The sequence below is a fragment of the Panulirus ornatus genome, chromosome 10, assembly GCF_036320965.1.
Source record: "Panulirus ornatus isolate Po-2019 chromosome 10, ASM3632096v1, whole genome shotgun sequence".
NCBI lineage: Eukaryota > Metazoa > Arthropoda > Malacostraca > Decapoda > Palinuridae > Panulirus > Panulirus ornatus.
Window position 1 is genome coordinate 14325242 of NC_092233.1, and position 14637 is coordinate 14339878.

The 14637-nt window shown below is 49.6% G+C and overlaps 1 protein-coding gene across 1 annotated transcript in view; it reads left to right on the top strand.

Annotated features, from left to right (window-relative positions):
- The window catches only part of pHCl-1 (pH-sensitive chloride channel 1), a 1177139-nt gene that overhangs the window by 16157 nt on the left and 1146345 nt on the right, over positions 1-14637 (top strand). The window lies entirely within an intron of this gene.

A 14637-nucleotide genomic window follows, 5' to 3' on the forward strand; every position in this document is an offset into this window, starting at 1 on the left:
GTTGATTGGGATGCCTTGTGGAAAGTCTTAAGAATATACGTTGTGAGAGGAAAGCTTCTAGAAGCAGTAAGAAGTTTTTATTAAAGGTGGGTGTAAAGCATGTGTGCGAGTAGGAAGAGAGGCGAGTGAGCGGTTTCCCAGTGAAGGTTGGTCTGCGGCAAGGGTGTGTGATGTCACCATGGCTGTTTAGTATGTTTATAGATAGGGGGTCATGAGCGACCTTTCTTCGTCCGTTCCAGGCGCCCCAAATATTTACACGTTGATGAAGATATCTCGAAAAAAAAATATATGCATATATTTGTGTAGAATGCGAGGCCATCAGGTGGACACGCGATGCTTTTCCAACGTTTATTTTGGAATTTGTCATTGGAATTGGTGACATAAAGTTTGAAAAGATGTCTTTAACCAACATCATGATACTTGGGGTGTTCATTAGTGCGTTAATTGACGTAGGCTGCTCCACCCGGGAAGCGACTCGTTTTAATTAAGAGAAATTTGCTGTTTTATATATACATATGTACATAGAGAGAGAGAGAGAGAGAGAGAGAGAGAGAGAGAGAGAGAGAGAGAGAGATAAGAGAAGGAATTACCTCCCATATTTTTTCTCTCTCTTTTATACTAATTATTCTGATGGTGAATCGTCTCTTTCCCCTTATTACATATAAAACAAGGGTCTCTCATGTCAGAATTACTGGGGTTCCAGAACACATACAGGGAATCGCAAGTAAGATGTTGGAGAGCTGACGTTATTCCCAATATGTGTGCTGACACTGTGGTAGGTATAAGGCTAGGGTACATGGTTAGGTGTGCTGACACTATGGTAGGTATAAGGCTAGGGTACATGGTTAGGTGTGCTGACACTGTGATAGGTATAGGGCTAGGGTACAAGGTTAGGTGTGCTGACACTGTGGTAGGTAGAGGGCTAGGGCACATGGTTAGGTGTGCTGACACTGTGGTAGGTAGAGGGCTAGGGTACATGGTTAGGTGTGCTGACACTATGCTAGGTATAGGGCTAGGGTACATGGTTAGGTGTGCTGACACTGTGGTAGGTATAGGGCTAGGGTACAAGGTTAGGTGTGCTGACACTGTGGTAGGTATAAGGCTAGGGTACATGGTTAGGTGTGCTGACAATGTGGTAGGTGTACGACCAGGACACATGGATAGGTCAGCCTCAGGCTTACAATGCGGCTGACGTCAACGGTTCAAATGTCAGACAAAGATCACGTGCTCTGAGGCCCCTCCCTCATCTCACTCGTGTTGTACTTTCCTGCCTCGCGCCTCGCCCTCTCTCTCTCTCTCTCTCTCTCTCTCTCTCTCTCTCTCTCTCTCTCTCTCTCTCTCTCTCTCTCTCTCTCTCTCTCGTAGGTGGTAGGCAGCCACACGACCCAGCCTAGGTACTCATTGGGAGAGGCGTCCCGTGACGGTAGAGTGAGGCGGCACTTCAGTAGCTGTCAGGTATCATTCCTTTGACCCACACGGCTGTCTTTACCCTCTCTGGCCCACTCCCCCATCCAACACATGTGGCTGCTGGTTTGCCCGTCCACTTTTAAAGGTAACAGAGTGTGTCTCGGCCTCGCACGTGACACTCGACGACGCGTCACTCTCGCACAACTCGTCCTTCGGTAACTCGAGGTGTTCCTTGAGGGGGGGTGGGGGTGACTGCTGGCTAAAGTTGGTCGCAAGTTACTCGTAAGTTTCTCTCTCTCTCTCTCTCTCTCTCTCTCTCTCTCTCTCTCTCTCTCTCTCTCTCTCTCTCTCTCTCTCTCTCCTAGTATTCCAGCTGATCTCTTAACTCACTCAGCTGTCGTCTCCACACACACACACACACACACACACACACACACACATGTTCTTTTTGCTTCATGTCTATGGTGACGCCTTCTAGCGTCAGTGCGCTGGGTGGCGGGGACCTGTGAGGACGCTCTGCTCTTTGTCTTGTGTCGTCAGTAGGATGTGGGAGGAGGAGGAGGAGGAAGGCGTAGGAGGGGGAGGGGGGTGAAGTAGGAAGAGGTGGAGCGGTGGGGTTACGGGTGGGTTGGACGCTCCCAAGTGTTGCTGGGGGAGTCGGGGCCTCGCTGTCGGCGCTATGTAGAAGCTGGTCAGTCAGTAGGTCAAGTCAAGTCAGTTCGTACCTCGAGGATGAGGTCGTCCAGACCTGCTCTCGTAATCGGTGATGGACGCCTCCAGACGACCCCCGGCAGTCGACGACCATGGTAGGGTCGCCCGGCAACCATGCCTGCTGGGATGATTACGACGTGGCCCCACCGCGAGCTGCCAGGCTCACGTAAGACACACTGGGTCCATTCTAGGAAAGCTCCTCTGAAATGCGTCCTTTGTTTTCATCCGTTTAGATAATCTTGTCTCTGTCGGCCATCCTGCTTACGGGAAGCTAATCAGCTTCCCGTAAGGCACGGTGTCAAACGCTTTCTGCCAGTCCAGATCCGTATGGCACGGTTTCAAACGTTTTCCGAGGGTCCAGAGCCGTATGGCGCCGTTTCAAGCGTTTTCCTCCAGTCCAGATCCGTTATGGGACGGCGCTAAACGCTTTCTTCAAATCCTGATCCGTATGGCATGGTTTCAAACGTTTTCCGAGGGTCCAGATCCGTTATGGCACAGCGTCAAACGCTTTCTGGCCGTCCAGATACAGACAACCACCGAGCCTTCCCTTTCGCGTAAGACAGAGCTCACTCTCTCGTAGAAATCATAAGAGGCTTGTTGCCTGACACCTTGCTGGCTCTCACTTACGTATTCCCTTCTCTGTAGGAAGTTGTCCATTTGCTTTATAATCATCTTTTCCACAAGCCTTGCAAACCACACTCGTCAGTGAGACCCGTGTGTGTGTGTGTGTGTGTGTGTGTGTGTGTGTGTGTGTGTGTGTGTGTAATTACCTATTTGTGCTATAAAGATGCTATATTAAAGCGAGGCAGCCATGCACGTGCTATATTAAAGCAAGGTAGCCATGCACGTGCGATATTAAAGCAAAGTAGCCATGCACGTGCTATATTAAAGCAAGGCAGCCATGCACGTGCTATATTAAAGCAAGGCAGCCATGCACGTGCTATATTAAAGGGAGGCAGCCATGCACGTGCTATATTAAAGGGAGGCAGCCATGCACGTGCTATATTAAAGCAAGGTAGCCATGCACGTGCTATATTAAAGCAAGACAGCCATGCACGTACTATATTAAAGCCAAGTAGCCATGCACGTGCCATATTAAAGCAAGGTAGCCATGCACGTGCTATATTAAAGCAAGACAGCCATGCACGTGCTATATTAAAGCAAGGTAGCCATGCACGTGCTATATTAAAGCAAGACAGCCATGCACGTGCTATATTAAAGCAAGGCAGCCATGCACGTGCTATATTAAAGCAAGACAGCCATGCACGTGCTATATTAAAGCAAGACAGCCATGCACGTGCTATATTAAAGCAAGGCAGCCATGCACGTGCTATATTAAAGCAAGACAGCCATGCACGTACTATATTAAAGCAAGGCAGCCATGCACGTGCTATATTAAAGCAAGGCAGCCATGCACGTGCTATATTAAAGCAAGGTAGCCATGCACGTGCTATATTAAAGCAAGACAGCCATGCACGTGCTATATTAAAGCAAGACAGCCATGCACGTGCTATATTAAAGCAAGGTAGCCATGCACGTGCTATATTAAAGCAAGACAGCCATGCACGTGCTATATTAAAGCAAGGCAGCCATGCACGTGCTATATTAAAGCAAGACAGCCATGCACGTGCTATATTAAAGCAAGGCAGCCATGCACGTGCTATATTAAAGCAAGGCAGCCATGCACGTGCTATATTAAAGCAAGACAGCCATGCACGTGCTATATTAAAGCAAGACAGCCATGCACGTGCTATATTAAAGCAGGACAGCCATGCACGTGCTATATTAAAGCAAGACAGCCATGCACGTGCTATATTAAAGCCAAGCAGCCATGCACGTGCTATAACACGTATGTAGACTCGTCTGGTCGAACATGTTGAAGTTTAGTCTTTGCCGCCCGCCGCGTGTGTGAGGCGTGACACACGGCCGGTACCAGAGTGAGGTAAGGTCAAGGCTGACCTGCGACCTCGCCCACCTTAACCGGGAGACCTGCGACCTCGCCCACCTTAACCGGGAGACCTGCGACCTCGCCCACCTTAACCGGGAGACCTGCGACCTCGCCCACCTTAACCGGGAGACCTGCGACCTTGCTCACCTTAACTGGGAGACCTGCGACCTCACCCACCTTAACTGGGAGACCTGCGACCTCGCCCACCTTAAATGGGAGACCTGCGACCTCGCCCACCTTAACCGGGAGACCTGCGACCTCGCCCACCTTAACTGGGAGACCTGCGACCTCGCCCACCTTAACTGGGAGACCTGCGACCTCACCCACCTTAACTGGGAGACCTGCGACCTCGCTCACCTTAACTGGGAGACCTGCGACCTCGCCCACCTTAACTGGGAGTAGCCCATGTAAACTCATTCTGTGTCGTATACATATTGGATGGCAATTACGTGGCTTTCACGACTGCGTTGGATGGATGTATTGGATGCGAGAAGTGTATTGGAGGTGTTTATTAAGCAGGTTTTTAAGGGTGATTACCGACGTAATGAAGCAGACTTATGATGGTAATTGCCGACGTAATTAAACCCCCGTCCTACTGTGTACCTTCCTTGAGCGTGTCTGTCATGGTCGTACGTAGGTCTGGTGACATGACTCCCCTCCTGCCGAGGTCTGTTTGCAGTGGTCTTCGCGCTTTAGCGTCATGCCAGTGTTCATAGGGGTCGTACCGTCGTGCTCACAGGGTTCCCACGCCACCGGGCAAACGGGAAAAACCCTGGGAATTTTATTTGAGGTGCTCCCGGCCGGGAAAAGAATTGGAAAACGCGTAAAATTGAAAATGTCCGGGAAAAACCCTTGAAATTGGAATACTTACAAATTAAGTTGTGCATATTGCCAAGAATTTTTTTTTTAATACATATCGCCGAGTTCAGTCTATTCAGCAATATTGATTCGAAATCCTTCTCTGGATTTTTAACACATTTGGTTTGAGCTGCACACGGTCCAAGTGATAATTTATAAAGAATACACATGTACAATAGGAAGACACTAATCATTGAAAACTAGTTGAAGTTCTGAGTCATGAGTTTGTGATTATCCAAGAAGTAGCATCATGTACTTGCTAACATCAAGAATTGAGAGTATGGTTGATGAAATGAATTTTTTGCCAAACTTAGAATAATGATGATCTTTATGGAAATCCTTTGAATGCTGCTATAGATTTCCAATATATTAGGTAAATGGCCTTAAGTCACAGTGCTGGGTCAGGAAATTTCTGTATCATGCAAATGGGTCATCTTGTGGCTTTATATAAAGCATTGAAAGCCAGTCTCATACAGGAAGCTCTTCATAGTTCCTGTCAATACATGTCCAATTCTAAGTCATTAGAACTAACATGGTAACTAAGTTATGAATGTGTTCAATAGAACAGACACGAACCAATGATCAGTGTTATCAGATGGTTTGTCCATTGAAGTCCATTTAAGATTAAGTGGGTTGAAAACCCTGTAGGAAGTATCCTGGAAAAAGCCTTGAATTTTATGTCAGTAAAAGAGTGGGAACCCTGTTCTCAAGGGTCGTCCCGTCGTAATCATGGGGACGTGGTCAAGGGTCGTACCGTCGTACTCATGGAGTCGTGCTCAAGGGTCGTACCGTCGATAATCATGGAGTCGTGGTCAAGGGTCGTACCATCGTACTCATGGGGTCGTGCTCAAGGGGCGTGTCGTCGTACTCATGGGGTCGTGCTCATGGGTCATACTGTCGTACTCCTAGGGTCGTGCTAAGGTGGTCGTACCGTCGCACTCATGGGGTCGTGCTCAAGGGCCGCATTTGTACGTTGCACTAGAAACAGTTACTTGTGAGTTACATGGCCTGTCACAGGAACTGTTTGGTGCGGATCATGGTGGTGTCCAGCGAGGTAGGCTGAAGCGAGACGAGCAGAGGGTGAGTTGAGCTAAGGGAGATGAGGCGAGCGGAGGTGAGGTGCGACAGGGAGAAGAGCTTAGCTGAGGGAAGAAGAGTGGAGGGATTGGGATCGGGGAGAGGCCGGGGGAGTGGATGGCGCAGGTCTGGCGAGTGTGAATAGAGTGGGTCGAGGATGAAGGCAGGAATTATCATTGGCGGGGGCGAAAGATAACACAGGAGGCAGAGACTCGAGTTATCATAACCTGGTGAGCGTCAAGAGACCCAGCGAAGGTTTGGGAGTGTGAGAGGGAGGTAAGGGTGAGGGCTGGTGGTGCTACATTACCTCTGATTCCATGGAGGTGGGGCAGAGGATAGGTGGGTCATGAGACCTGGTGATGGGTTACACCTGACATGGAAAGCCATGGGCTTGAGTACATCTTGACCACAACGACAGAGTAAGTGAAATGTTACATGCCATGACCGTAGACTCTTTGAATGGGAGGGACACCTCACCGAGATCTGCCCCGAGTTAACGTCGCAGCTTCTCCACGTTAAAGTCCTTGTTGTAGAACACAGTGCGTCTTGACTGTTTCTTGCAGTTGCTTCGCTCCGACACAATAGAGGGAAGTATACGTCGCTCCGACACAACAGAGGGAAGTATACGTCGCCCCGACGCAACAGAGGGAAGTATACGCCGCCCCGACACAACAGTGGGAAGTACGTCGTCTCGCTCCGACACAACAGAGGGAAGTATACGTCGCTCCGACACAACGGAGGGAAGTATACGTCGCCCCGACACAACAGTGGGAAGTACGTCGTCTCGACACAACAGAGGGAAGAGCGTCTGTCCGACACAACACGACACAGGGAGATAAGTTGCTCGACTCGGCAAGACAGACCGAGGCTCAAGTCCTATCAGATCACAGCTCATGATGGCGACTGTCACACAACGTCAGCATCATTCATTCACGACGTAACTGTGACGTGACCTGCGACGTGTGGCTGTGGTTTCCCCCGGCGTACAAGGAGCACATTCGTCCGTCCAATATGTAAGACTATTGACATCATGATCAGCTGTACGGGAGTAGCTGGTGATCTACTGTCTACTGTCTACTGTCCCCAGGAAAGTTGTGTGTAAGGAATCATTCGTTATAGTCATCGTAAGCTTAACCGTAAAGAAGACAACGGTCGCCTGCTACGGTAGGTAGCGCGGGTCGTCGTCCCTTGATGGTACTCCGGCGTCGTCAGAATCCGTCATTAGTGTCACGGGATAATTGGCTGTCCCGTCCATACGTCCCCGTCTGTCCTCGGCTAACGTCTCCTCCGCTCGTCTCCTGATTGGGGACCTCTTCAGCGGGGCGTTCTTCACGTCGCCTGCTAATGGCATGCAAGCAGCAGCTGGCTATGGTCACAGCTGGTGGTGGGTGACTGTAGTTGGAGCTTCAATTACTCGATGATATATGCTAAAATCAGACGAGATAAAAGAATGGTGTTTGTGTGTGTAACATTGTATATTTTTTTTTCTTTTTAGCGTTGAACGATCAGAATTTGACCATTGGTAGCGTGTACACCTTACACACACACACACACCACACACACACACACACGAATAAAAGAGAGGGGGAGGGGAGGAGTAAGAGGTGACCTGACCATATCCTTCATCAGCTTAATGTCGAGGCACGAACGAATAGAAAACGTTCAGAGGAGGTCAACAAAGATGGTACCGGAAGACGAAGGAACTTGAGTCACAGGCAAGGGTTAGAACGAAACTGGGTTGAATTTGTCCACCATGGAAGAAAGAAGAGTAAGAGGTATGTTGATCATAACTTTTCCTGCATTTTGCGCGAGTGAACATTCTTTGAAGAAAAAAATGCACTGACAGAACAAGCAACTGCAATAACATCACAAGAAATAAAGGAAGAGACATTTAGGAAAAGAAGTCAAGAATTACTTTAATGATTGGTGGATGACTGGAGTGAACTGTGACGACCCTGTGAATCAGGACAACATAGATAAGTGATACAAGTCGTATGATAGACGAAAATGGACTAGAAATGAGGCCCCACGGGCGTACAACTCCCTCCTCATGCTTCACAAATACGTAGACACAAATAGGTATTTATAGCATTCCCAGGGACTCCCAAACCTTCAGCTGCAGAGTGGAGCCGCCCTCCTGTACGGAGGCAGAGAGGTATGTTAGTACACGAAGACTGTAGAGCATGGGAGAGAGGGAAGGTGGCAGTAGACGGGGGGGAGACAGGCAGGAGGTTGTGTGTGTATGTGTCTCATACACAGTGTCCTCCCGAGAGCAGGATCCGAACCACTACCAACTGTGTGGAAGCTAGAGACACTTAAGCCCAAGGTCCGTAACAGACAAATGACTCTTCGATGACTTGTATGATCCAACACCCTTCCTCTTACATACGTGAGCGACGGGGGGGTCTCAGAGTCCCATTTCCCGTCAGGCTGATAGTAAACAAATTGACAGCGTCCCTCCGGACTTGCTGTTAATCGTGGAGGTGTTAAGAAGAACGTGCGTCCGTGTGTACATATGTGTGCTTGCATGACTTCACATTATACCAGGCTTATCGGAAAATACATATGATTCATGCCTAGTTGAGCCATGAATATATTCAGCATAGATTCCCAGACGTATTACCACCAGTGTCAATATGTATCGGAATCCGTAAAGTTACAATGAAGTCGTATGGAAGGAAAGGGCCTTAGTAACTTGAACAATCTCGACGTGAATGTCGAGCCGGCCAGCCCAGGAAACTTGGGGAGATGGGGTTAGTTCCCCCGGGAGCCGCTAGGAGGAGGAGGTGGCGGGAAATTGCTGGAGATGATGGATGTCAGATGATGGCCTCTGCCCAGTCCTGGTTTCGGCCGTCGTCAATAGATGGCGGGTCACACGGGTGCTTCGTCCGTGATTTATATCTATTGCCGAGCATGGAGTATGATACTTGTTTTGCTGGTGTAGTGTGTGCCAGGGGAGGGAACACCTCCCCCAGCAGACCCCACATAGTGTCTTAGGGCAGGGACTAAAACCCCACACCAGGTCTCGCGCAGTGTCCCACGGGCAGGGACCCACACCTGCACAGGGCCCACCAACTCCTGAGGAATTTCACAAGTACCCAAACTTTACGTCGCGAATGGCCAAAGCAGCCCTTGTGACTCTCAGGGCGTGGGGACGTGCCCCCTGATATTACTTCATCATTCCTCAGTGACAGTAGGCTATCAGATAACCTCTGGTGATTTTAGGTAACATAAAGATGGGCAGCGTCCCCTCCCGTGCGTCGCGTCTACCATGGTAGAGCTGGCCATCTCTGGGCAAGACCCGACGGAGGAAACGGGATACGTGACATGAAAAAGTACTTTGGGGAGGCGTCTGCTATTAGCGACGGGGAACACCCCCGAGGAGCTGTTAGGAGGAAGATGTAGTGGAGACTATAAAGTGTGGAGGTGCTACTGTCAGGGGTGAACGGGGGAGGAGAGAGAGAGAGAGAGAGAGAGAGAGAGAGAGAGAGAGAGAGAGAGAGAGAGAGAGAGAGAGAGGAGAGTTTAGGGGGCAATGGACTGAGCTGAGGAGGAAGGCTGAGCAACAGTGAGGGTGCGTAATGTGTTGGTTCTTGCTAAGGGCACAGGAGGTGCCCATAACAATAGCCTGATCCACCCTCTGTCTACATGCACGTATCAGGTGTGTGTGTGTGTGGGGGGGAGGTGTGGATGGCGTGGGAGGAGGAGGGACATATATTGCGGCATCTGTCAAGCTTACCTGACAGACTGTCATCGGGTGGTCTTCTGCCACGGGCTACCCTCTCGCACCAGCTCCCTCCCACCGTCTGCCAGTGTCCTCCAGTTTATTCCGTGTCCCACATGGTCAAGGGGCGTTCTGTCCAACCATACGGATACCTTTTAACAACATCCCATTACCCAGGTCCCGCTTATCCAGAGGGTCAATATGGATTATCTTTTTTTTTTTTGCCCCAACGTTTGGTTAACCCAAATCCTCTTATCCAGAATTTATTTCATTCCAGAGTTGTCCAGGATCCAGTGATAGAAGATGTCAAGTTATCCTTCCTCTCTTTTCCTATATGTTGTCATCCACTGGTCTAGGATTCAGTCATCCACGACCCATTTGTCATCCACTGGTCCAGGTTTCAGCCATCCACGACCCATTTGTCATCCACTAGTTCAGGTTTCAGACATCCACGACCCATTCCTCATCCACTTGTCCAGATTTCAGCCATCCACGACCCATTTGTCATCCACTGGTCCAGGTTTCAGCCATCCACGACCCGCATGTCATCCACCGGTCCAGGACCCACAGTAATCCGCGACCCGCATGCCATTCACTCGTCCAGGCTTAAGTCGTCAATGACCCCACTCATCATCATGTACTGATCCAGGATGCGGGGATCTTTTATACACCATTCACGACGATTAGACACGGTCCTCTTATCGTAATTATACACTCCATTCATCCGCTCTGAAACATAAACGGGAGGGGATTCGTTCACCCGTTTTAGCGAGATCGATTTGTGAGATTATATGGAGGAGCGTTAAAAATGGGGGATCCGATTTACGAGGTAAAATAATATTCAGTTTGGTGGGGAAGAGGCTGTGATGAGCGATACTGGCAGGCGTCGGAGGAGGATGTGTGGCGCTGTGGGTCTGTAGGAGATATTGCTCAGTAAACCTCCAATGGTGTATTGACTGAGATATGTGAATGTCTAAAGTATATATATATATATATATATATATATATATATATATATATATATATATATATATATATATATATGAGAGGGAGAGACAGAGAGGATAACTGGGATGTGAGTTTGAATCGAGAAAGACAGGAGGAAGTGAAGTGGTTTAGATACCTGGCAGTGGACATGGCAACAAATGAAACCTTTGGTAGAGGAAGGAAGTCACAGGATGGATAAAGGGGCCAAGGTTCTAGGAGCTGTGAAGAATGTGTGTAATGAGAGGTCGCTGTCTAGGAGGTCGAAAATGGGTATGGTTGAAGGTGTAGTAGTCCCAAAAACTTGGTCTGTAGGGCCTGATTCTGGATAGGAACCTGTGGTTTTGGTGCCTTGCACATGACAGCAGAGAGTAGATGTGAGCGAATGCGGCCTTTCTCTTACTGGCACTACCTCGCTAACGTGGGAAACGGCTATCGAGCATGAAAAAAGTTATGCATATGAATGTGTGGCATGGATGTGGGCATGTGAGAGAGAGGATACTTGTGGTGTAGAATGAGAGAATGAAGCTGTTAGTGAAAGAGAGGAGAGGGGTGTATGGAAGTTTCCTACAGGGATGGATTGCTGTTGATCGAAAGATGTGCAGGAGGAAGTGGTAAGAGGTCAAGAGGAAGATGCAGCGGATGAAAAAAAAAAAAAGTGGGGAGGTGGGGGGAGGATGAGAGTTGGGTTGAGAGTGTATCAGCAAACTTGAGGAAGAAGAGAGTTTTTGGAAGGTTAATTTGTGTAAAGTTTTTGTTTCAGAGAGCTGGCTGCCTGTGTGCCCCCCACCACTAGCTAGACCACGTAGTACTCGGCAGGCTTTGGGACTTTTTGTTCCCTGTTATGTCTTTTCCAACAACTGTGACCTGGCACATTTGGAAAGACAGGTTTTTCCACTCCCTCTTGTCTTCTCTTCCTCCCATCTTTCATTAGCATCTTTATATTTTGATTATGACCCAGCCTTGATGTGGATTTTGTCCGTGACTGGAGCCTCCAGCTGAAAATAAATGAACAAATGGAAACATCATTGCCGAAAAACATTGAGAAATGTTAACAGGCAAAGAGAAGTGAAGAGGAGATGGATATGATACTTTGAAGGCCTGTTGGTTGTGTTAGCATATAACAAGGTGAAGATGCTATCTTATAAATACTTAGAAAAACAGAAGGATTTGTATAGGGCATTTATGCTCATGGAGAAAGCGTACGTTAGGTTTGATAGAGATGCTTTGTGGAAGATGTCACGAATATGTGGTGTGGGAAGAACGCTACTTGAAGCAGGGAGGAGTTTCTGTCAAGAAAGAGAGGAGGATGAGTATTTTCAGGTGAATGTGGGGCTGCGGAAGGGGTGTGTGGTGTCACCATGGCTGTTTAATCTATGTACAGATGGGTTGCTGAGGGAGGTGAATGAGAGGATCTTAGTGAGAGGGTCGAGTATGCATGAAGTGTGAGATTGAGTTGGACTGGGGAGATGAGTCGGTTTTTTATGTTTGCTGATGACACAGCGCTGGTGGCAGGTTCGAGTGAGAATCTGCAGAAGCTGTGGTCCGACTTTAGCTGAGCGTGTGTGAAGGGAAAAACATTGAGAGTAAACTTAAGTAAAAGTATGATTGGTAGGATTAGCTGGGGAGAGAGAAGTGCTATCTGGGACGGCAGTGAAATGAGGGACGGTAGCGAAATCTGGGACGGTATAGCGAAATCTGGGACGGCAGTGAAATGGGGGACGGTATAGCGAAATCTGGGACGGCAGTGAATTATGTGACGGCAACGAGGTCTGGGACGTCAGAAAAGTCTGGGATGAAGGTGAAATATGCCTTCGAGTAGCGAGGTGGAAAATCCTCTGGCTGCATTAATTAGGACATTTAAGAATGTCTTTGATGGAAATTCAGTCTGATTTAAGGAGCTGGAGTTTGACTTAGGAGATGGAAGAAACCCTTTTTTGGTAGCCTTCTTGAGGGAGACGGACTTAATACAACTGAGAAGTTGCTTTGCTTAGCACAGTCGCCCAAGTTTCGTAAGGGATGGCAAGAATTATGTCTGGAAGTGGCCTGGTGCGTCTGGAAATGGCTTGTGCTGTCGGGAAGTACTGGAAAGTTATCGTGGCTACACCGACCCTTCTGTTACTGGCGCCCTGGCGACACTGGCACGACCCACGGTTGATCCTAGCCACGCTGATGCTACCCTCCACAAGTGACCCCGTAGCTACACTGCCGTGTCTCCCCTCCCCACACACACACACACACACACACACACTTACCATACCGCACCTCTTTAGGCACCGGCCTGGAAGCAAGACGGAGGGGGGGAGCCAACTGCCTGGAACGGCGTCGGGGACCACAATGGTTTCCGGTCGTTACCCAGATGAGCCGGGCGTTTGTTGTGTCGACTGGAACAACGGCTCACGCTCCCCCGCCTCACTGACTGGAAAATTGTCCTGCCCCCTTCCTGGTTAGGTTACTGGCATCTCCCGTCCTTCTGGGTCTCTCATCCCTCAGGGTCTCTCATCCCTCTGGGTGTCTCGGCCTTCAGGGTCTCTCATCCTTCAGGGTCTCTCATTCCTCAGGGTCTCTCATTCCTCAGGGTCTCTCATTCCTCAAGGTCTCTCATCCTTCAGGCTCTCTTATCCTTCAGGGTTTCCTTATCCTTCAGGATCTCTCATCCTTCAGGGTCTTTCATCCCTCAGGGTCTTTCATCCCTCAGGGTCTTTCATCCCTCAGGGTCTCTCAATCCCTCAGGGTCTCTCATCCTTCAGGGTCTCTCTTCATCCTTCAGGATCTTTCATCCCTCAGGGTCTCTCATCCTTCAGGGTCTCTCATCCTTCAGGGTCTCTCGTCCTTCAGGGTCTCTCATCCTTCAGGGTCTTTCATCCCTCAGGGTCTTTCATCCCTCAGGGTCTCTCAATCCCTCAGGGTCTCTCATCCTTCAGGGTCTCTCTTCATCCTTCAGGATCTTTCATCCCTCAGGGTCTCTCTTCATCCTTCAGGGTCTCTCATCCCTCAGGGTCTCTCATCGTTCAGGGTCTCTCTTCATCCTTCAGGGTCTCTCTTCATCCTTCAGGGTCTCTCATCCCTCAGGGTCTCTCATCCCTCAGGGTCTCTCATCCCTCAGGGTCTCTCATCGTTCAGGGTCTGTAATCCTTCTGGGTCTCTCATCCTTCAGGGTCTCATCCTTCAGGGTCTCTCATCCTTCTGGGTCTCTCATCCTTCAGGGTCTTTCATCCTTCAGGGTCTCTCATCTTTCAGGGTCTCTTATCCCTCAGGGTCTCTTCATCCTTCAGGGTCTCTTATCCCTCAGGGTCTCTCTTCATCCTTCAGGGTCTCTCATCCTTCAGGGTCTCTCATCCCTCAGGGTCTCTCATCCTTCAGGGTCTCTCATCCTTCAGGGTCTCTCATCCTTCAGGGTCTCTCATCCCTCAGGGTCTCTCATCCTTCTGGAGTCTCTCTCTGGGTCTCCCTCGTGTTCCTGGGTTCTCGCACCGTTCCCACCGATCCTTCCTTCCTCGCTGGACGTGGAACGGGCGGCGATAGACCGTTCCCCCGTCATCTGGACTGGTTCACGTGTCCGTGTTGGCTGGCTGACTAGTTCACGTGGCCGTGCTGGCTGGCTGACTGGTTCACGTGGCCGTGCTGGCTGACTGGCTGGTTCACGTGGTCGTGCTGGCTGGCTGACTGGTTCACGTGGTCGTGCTGGCTGACTGACTGGTTCACGTGGTCATGCTGGCTGACTGACTGGTTCACGTGGCCGTGCTGGCTGGCTGACTGGTTCACGTAGTCGTGCTGGCTGACTGACTGGTTCACGTGGCCGTGCTGGCTGGCTGACTGGTTCACGTGGTCATGCTGGCTGACTGACTGGTTCACGTGGCCGTGCTGGCTGACTGACTGGTTCACGTGGCCGTGCTGGCTGACTGACTGGTTCACGTGATCATGCTGG